The sequence below is a fragment of the Arachis hypogaea genome, chromosome 14, assembly GCF_003086295.3.
Source record: "Arachis hypogaea cultivar Tifrunner chromosome 14, arahy.Tifrunner.gnm2.J5K5, whole genome shotgun sequence".
Taxonomy (NCBI): domain Eukaryota; kingdom Viridiplantae; phylum Streptophyta; class Magnoliopsida; order Fabales; family Fabaceae; genus Arachis; species Arachis hypogaea.
Genome location: NC_092049.1, coordinates 99,998,654 through 100,006,297, shown reverse-complemented (window position 1 = coordinate 100,006,297; position 7,644 = coordinate 99,998,654). Strand labels below are relative to the sequence as shown.

Here is a 7,644-nt window from a genome sequence, read left to right as displayed (position 1 = left end):
AAAACCCAAAGAAAGAGAATAATCTTACATCTGAACCCCGATGCTCCTTTGAATGAGACCCATGTGAATCACCACTGTAACACCCTAATATTCAAATCCTTATGCTCGAGTCATAAGTTAATGATATTACGGTGGTACGACTCTCAGGTGGATTTTTAATAAATAAATATAGGTAATTTCAAAAGGAGTATTAATCGAGAAGCCTGAAAAGAGTAGAAATAAAATCGCGAAGACGTATCACTCACGTTTCGACAACAAAAGATAAACCGTAAAGCCGAAAATGATATACGGACAAGGCGTAGAGGAGATTGAGAGATAGATAACAGATAGATATTTATAACATAAGTAAATAGCCACTAGTCACGACCCGCGAAGTTTAGGCCGGCTAAGGTACAGTATGAAAGTAGTTGACAACAGTATATCCTAATCTCTCCCAAAGGAAACATGAGAGCCTCTATAGGCAATTCAAAAGAGTTCAATACATAATATAATCTTTCCAAAACAAAGGTGGAGAGATTCTAAGCAAAACACCAAGTAGAGAAAATAAAGATCTTCGCCATCTCTCAGACGACCCACAACTCACTTCTGAGCACCTGGACCTGTATCTGAAAAACAAGAGATATATACAGAATGAGAACCCCGGGCCCATGGGTTCCCAGTACGGTAAAAGTGCCAAATAAATTCAATGTACTGCAATAAAAACTCACTAAGCATCCTAAACTTCTTCGCCAATTATTCATCCTAGGTTCTCGCTAATCCATGAATAGGCAACTGTCATAAGGGAGTGCTAAATTTAATTCATGTTTCACATGTTTCCCAACTCGCTGACTCTTCCACGAATCAGACTCAGAATCATAAGCAAAACTATCACCAGTTGTTCTGCCTCAGCAATTCTATATCAATACATCATACCCTCGCTTGGAGCTAGTGAAACCACATCACTGCGTCTACCCAGGGAGCTCCAATTATCTCATTCAATAATCATCATCATCATGAAATTGCATCATCAATTCATCTCCTCAAGAACAGCCCTCAACACCCACCGACACCAGCATGAGGGGCCTCTCAGTTGCACAAACACAAGCAATACAGGCAAGTAATACACAAATATGGTACAAGTAGAACAAGTAGCATATAGTCAGGTAACATGGCATATATGATGTAGAAATCCAAAACAAAGAGGCAAACCCAAACAATTCAAACATATGCAAATGATGAATGCCTGCCCTATGGCCGATGATATCATCTGTCGGTTATATAGCCAACCCGACATGTCCTGGTAGCTAACCATTGGACAGAAACACCCATCGCGGAGCAAGTAGGTTTGAGCTACAACCCCATTGCTACTACTCGCTCAACCCAGAGCCAGTGGAATAACCACTACTGCGGCTACTACCCAGGCGGGTGTTTAAAAGCTCAACCTGGAGCGAGTGGATTCACCACTACTGCCGCTACTACTCAGGCGTCACAATCTCTGACTTGGAGCAAGTGGGACGAACCACAACCCTTGCTACTACCCAGGATCTCAAAACATACATTCGTTCAGTTTAGAAACAATCATCACTATTATCAAATCTCAAACATTAACATGGAGCAAGCGGGATGAACCACCACCCTTACTACTACCTAGGTATTGCAAATACACATTTATTCAAAAGTCCATAATTAAACTCATTTATCATAAACATCCTTTCCCGTCTCATACCCGGAGCAAGTGGACAACGCCACTGCCTACTACCCGGGTCACACATCACATTTCAATATTTTTCATTATTATCCATTTAACACATTCATTCATTAATCATATATGCATTATAGTCAGCCATAAACAATAATGGCTTTGCCGTAACCCGGCAATAACTCAGCCATTCGGCTCATGGTTCAATCAAGAACCGGCCATTTATCAATAAATATAGCCCTTCGGCTCATGGCATACACGGTACTTCCACCGTCATCCTCCATATCTCATATAATCATCTTTGATCATCATTGATCATAACCTTTCCCCTTGCTTAACTCACAAGTTACCACATCCCCTAGCTCCTTTCTCATTGCTAGGCATATCATAATGATTTAATACATAAGGGGTGAGATCGGAGGCTTAGAAGTATGAGATTTGGCTTTAAAAACTCAAAAATCAACTTTGGCATGAAAACAGGGCCACGCGTACGCGCACTCCACGCGCACGCGTGGATGGCCAAAAAACTCATCGACGCGCAAGCGTCATACATGCGGACGCGCGGATTGCAAAATAGCCAAACGTCGCGCACACGTCAACCACGCATACGCGCGGATACCTTTGTGCCCCAGGCACAAAACTGGCACAACTCTCGGGAAAATGGCTGGGCATTTGGTGCAGCGCATCGACGCGCCCGCGCACACCACGCGCACGCGTGGATGGTGCTTTCTTGAAGAACGGCGCGTACGCGCCAAGTGCGCCTACGCGCGGAGGGTCGTTCTGCTAAAAATTTTCTAAGTTAAAAGCTGCAGAATTTACAGATTCAACCCCCAATCTTCCGACGGACATAACTCTCTCATTTTAAATCATTTTTCACCCGTTCTTCGAACGGCATGGACATCCCGGATCCAATTTCATTTCTAAACAAATTTGGCACAAAACAGAGATCCGTAGTCCAAGTTATGTCCCATCAAAATATGCCCAAGAACTATGTTTTCATACAAAATCACAAGGTGCCATTTTCAAAACAAGCCATTTTCAACTATTTTCAAAATCAACCAAAACATGCCAATTTCAACCCTTTTTGAAATCAATCAAAATGTACCAAAATCAACATCAAGCCATCCTCAACTCACACATTGAAACTTTACCAAAATTCCCAAAAACCACATCCAACCATTTTAACACTCCTCAATCAAATGGCTAAAGGACAAACACAATATCATGTCATACATCCTTCCTCATCCCAATTTCCAATAATACCATTTCCAATCAACCATCATTATACATAATCAATATCATACTCACTATCACGTGGTTTCATCCACAAATCAACCTCAATCATTCCTCAAGCATATATCACAACATACATATCTCTAATGCATCATCATACCATCAAGGCATCAATAATCATAATCACATATATGATCACATAATATATCTCAACCAAACCAAACATACCTCATCTACATAATTTCACCCAAAATTACCAAATTTCACACTTCAACTCCTCAAACCTTATTATTCAATAACCAACCTAATCATTCATATATTCATTATCTAAAATTCATCCAATCACTTGTGCCATCATATAATGCACATATCGACTTACCTTTCTTACCTCTTTTCGGCCTCCGACCCAAAATTCATGGCCTCCGGTCCAATATTCACAATTTAAATGCATAAACCACAAATCAATACTCATTACCCAGTGCATCAAATTCTCAATACACCAAGCATACAAGGCCACACAATTTTCAACCCAATTATTAATTCACATTACATACCAACTATGCATATTAGCACCAACCATTTACACAATTCAAACTTAATCCTAAGGGCATCTAGCCTAGGAAATCTCATCACAACACACGGTACTTAAATGAAACTTAAACCGTACCTCTTGTAGCCAAACCAATTGAGCCTCTTCTTTGGAAGTCTTCACCAACCTTAGCTCCAAGCCTCACCAAAGCTCCTCAAGCAATACCAATCTCCCAATTGTGTACCAACATCACCAAATACATTAACATAACCAATATCACATACATACATCAACCTAGGGCTCATAAAAATGACAAATCACAAGGGTTTGAGCACTTCTTACCTCATCCCATATGAAGTAGGGATAGAACTCGCTTAGAATCCATGTTGGAGTATCCCTAAACACCCAAAATCACAAGATTTCAACACTAACTACCCAAAAATGTGTAACAGTGGAGAATTTCGAAAACTGGACAGAGATGAATAGAATACCCACCACAAAACTTAGATAGAATTGTAGAGGATGAGAAGAGCGATGCGTGGCCGCAAACGGCTCGTCAATCAGAGCTCCGTAGCTCAAGTTATGGTGGTTTGAAGATCAAAGGGAGTTAGGTTTTCTCTCTTCTCTTCTCTCTTCTCAATTTCAGCGCCCCAACCCTTCTTTTTAGGGTAAAATGAGCTGAAATGCTCATAACTAATGTATATATATGTTGGGTCTTGGGCCCACTTAGGCCCGGTTCACTTATTTTTGTCCGTTGGCCCAACTTTGGGCCAAAACCTTTAAGATTAGTGCTCTAAATCGCACTTTAGATATTTCTACCTTCCCTAATTATAATTCCTCATTTCTTAATCTTATTCACTCATAATCAATTTTTTCAGCTGTAGTACCAGACAGATCTCAACTGGTACTGCCGGTCAAAATTCCACTACGCGCTTTTACGCAAAAAACTATGTTTTTCGACTCGGAAAAATTCACTGAATTCAAATATCATATTTAAATTATCAAATTCCAATTGCAAAATCTTTCAACCATATTCGCTCCTATTTAACTTATTATTTAATTAATTTTTGGTTAGATCGGGTATTACAACCACCATGATCTTCAGTCACAAAACTTTCTGCATGTACAAAGCCAGAGAACCATATGAGATAATTGTTTTTATGCATACTCATTGTTATCAGAACTAGATCGGACCAATCGATTTGACCAAAAAACCGGTGAACCGATGGTCTGGCCGGTTTGATTAGTAAATTGATCCGAACATGTAATTGAACCGGTCAACGGTGGTCAAACCCGTTGAAAACCGGCCAGTCTGCACTTCAGACCGCACTAAACCCGCGTGGGTCCACGATGCACGTGTGCACCATTGAACTATTGTAGGAGCTCCGTCCACAACAATTCCAAAAATGCAGTCAAGCAGGTTCAAACATGGGTTGGCAAGCATGCAGCTCCTCTCCCATGCCGCTGTGCCATCTTGTTTCTTAATAATATATGTGACAAAAATTAAATATATAATGAACCATTAATGAATTTTTATTTTTTTAATCCTTTTAAGCATTGATTGACATGGATATCAAACAAATAACAACACATAATATACAAACGTATTGATATATTGATATTGATAAATTAAAAAGTATTTTGTACTAGTGACTAATTTATTATCTATTTTTGCACCATAAATTATATCTAAGATTGATATTTAATTATTATTAATATATTATTTGGAAACATGCATTTAATTTTTTATTTTATTTTTATTTTTATAATTTTATATTTTTATTTAATTATGACCGGGTCAACCGGGTAGATTAGTGACTCATCGATTGAACCAGTAACCCACTGACCCAGTCGTATGACCGGGTCAATTACCGATTCGGTTCTGATAACTATAATACTAACAACTCATACACATTCATATTTCATCTAAGACAGCTTGAAATAATAATTTTGCATAGATTAAACATGTTGAGTTTGAAAATTCATGTAAAAGTAGAGCATTTCTTGCAGATTTCACCTTCAGAACCTGTCTGGACACCAATGTTGCTCATCTTGACCATAGAATTTCCAAAGTCAACATTAAAGGTTAATCCAAGTGAGTACCTTTGCACAAGTGCCTTTGTGCAAGGATCAGTCCATAGTGCCTGATCAGATTGCAGAATTCCCCTGCCCTTCTTCACATTATTAAAGTAAGATGTGTCAAATTTGGTTTGGCTACCATTATCTAGAGGCACTCGCTTACTAGAAGCTCCACCATTCTGAGGGCAAAGTACTTGTAATTGAAGAAGAAATGAAGGGTCAATGGTCGGGTCAGGACCATTTGTTCCGTTGAAATTGTATAGCCTTCTTCTCAAAAGCCCAAAACTTGTAGTGCTAATTGTGTGTCCACCTGTGCATTTTCACAAAATCTCATTCGTTAATTCAAGTCCCAAAATGCAATCTCTATGTCACACTCAAAGGCACAAAAGTAAGACATATACCAACAAAGGTAACAAGATCTTTTGTGTTGAGTCCTAATGCCGAAAACATATGTTTCTGCACGTCAATAGAGTCACTTGGTCCTGGCAACTTCACATCTCAGTCCAGTTGGTACTTTCCAACTAACTCCACCACTCTGCATTCTTGTAATACTTTAATAGATTAACACATGATATAATTAGAGTGCAGCTAGTTAGTTGGTTAGTTATAGTGATGATTTAGTTACTAGAACAATGGAATCACGGGCTGCAAGGGCAAGGATATCAGCACAAGATGCCACATTAGGGCAGACAGCCTCGAGCTGCGTCTTTGCATCATCAATGACCTCAAAGCTTCTTAATTCTACCAAAAGCATTCATGTGCATCAAATATGAATATAAGAACAAAACTAATTGCTATTGAGACAGATGATTCTTGTGCCATGCGTTTGCAACTTCAAACACGGCACCATTAACATAACAAAATAACATGAACTTCCAACATTAGTATGAGTTTTGAATAATATATTTTTTCCCACACATTGATCTTTCACAACTGAAAAAACCAACAAATAAATCCAAACGATAGCAAAACAAAGAGATATTTATTTAAAAAAATAATAAGCTGCTTGTGATGATTCATTGGTTGATTTCTAGTATCTCGTATTAGCTCCTTTGTCTTTACTAGTAGTTCCACCAAGCCCGCTTTCATCCTCAATGACAGTAGACTCAAACTTATCTTCATCCTCTACAGATGCTGCAATAGAAATGGTCCTTGGTTTCGGGACCTTGAATAATCCATCATTTTAAGATCCTTCACATTTTGCAATCGCAAGGGCATCTAGTCCTATTGAAATCATTCATTAATACCAAACAATTAAGATCCTTTACGTTTTGAGATCTGTGACACTAGAAATGTAAGTGGCTAAAGTTCTTCCAAATGAACAATATTTAATTTTTTTCCTTGATCAAAACTAAGATTTCACTATTGAAATTACAATTTTTCTTAATAAGAAGTTGATAAGAGTGAACTGAAAATAGATATGAGATATGTAAGCAGACATAATAGTGGTATAATAGCTAATACAAGCATTAAAGCTAAGAAATAGGGTTTACCAGCTTACAAAACCAGAATTGAAGCAATGCAGGTGGTGGCAAAGGTCTCAAAACTAGCTCGGCCCTGCACGAGGAAGGGTTTCTTTCGAGCGACGGAAGGGAGCGGCCCTGAACAACAAACCTTCTCCAATGCTCCGACGAAAGGGAGCGGCGGCAGAAGGGGTTAGGGGTTTGCAGTGGTGGAGGGAGCATCGACGGAGGGTTTGCAAGGGATAATGAGCACCGAAGGAGTCACCACCAGAGAAAGTCACCGCCGAAGGAGGGTTAGGGTTTATGGTGGGAGCAGCGATGGTGGGAGCAGCGATGGTGGGAGTGCCAGAAGAGGGAGCGCTGATGGAGGCACTGCGAGCGCCAACGATGTTCTTCGGAGTGTTAGGGTTTTGATATTTATTTTTCAATGAAGCACAAAAGGGTTTAAAGAAGGAGAAAGAGTTTCAAAGCAATGTAACTCATCATATCTGAATGAAAGCTTTTTTTTTTGGGAACCTTTTGGCCACGCTATTAAAACGTCACTATAACAAAACCATGTCGCCACTCTTCAAAAGCGTGCTTGTCTCTCTCTATGGCCACACTTTTAAAGCGTCGCAAAAAAAGCGTGGCAAAATCTCTAATAGATTTCCACCCTCATAAAA

General features: G+C 39.3%; 1 pseudogene; it reads right to left on the bottom strand.

The window, feature by feature from the left end:
• Positions 1-5,422: 5,422 nt before the first annotated feature.
• On the bottom strand, positions 5,423-7,204 carry LOC112742806 (cationic peroxidase 2-like; annotated as a pseudogene).
• Positions 7,205-7,644: the final 440 nt, after the last annotated feature.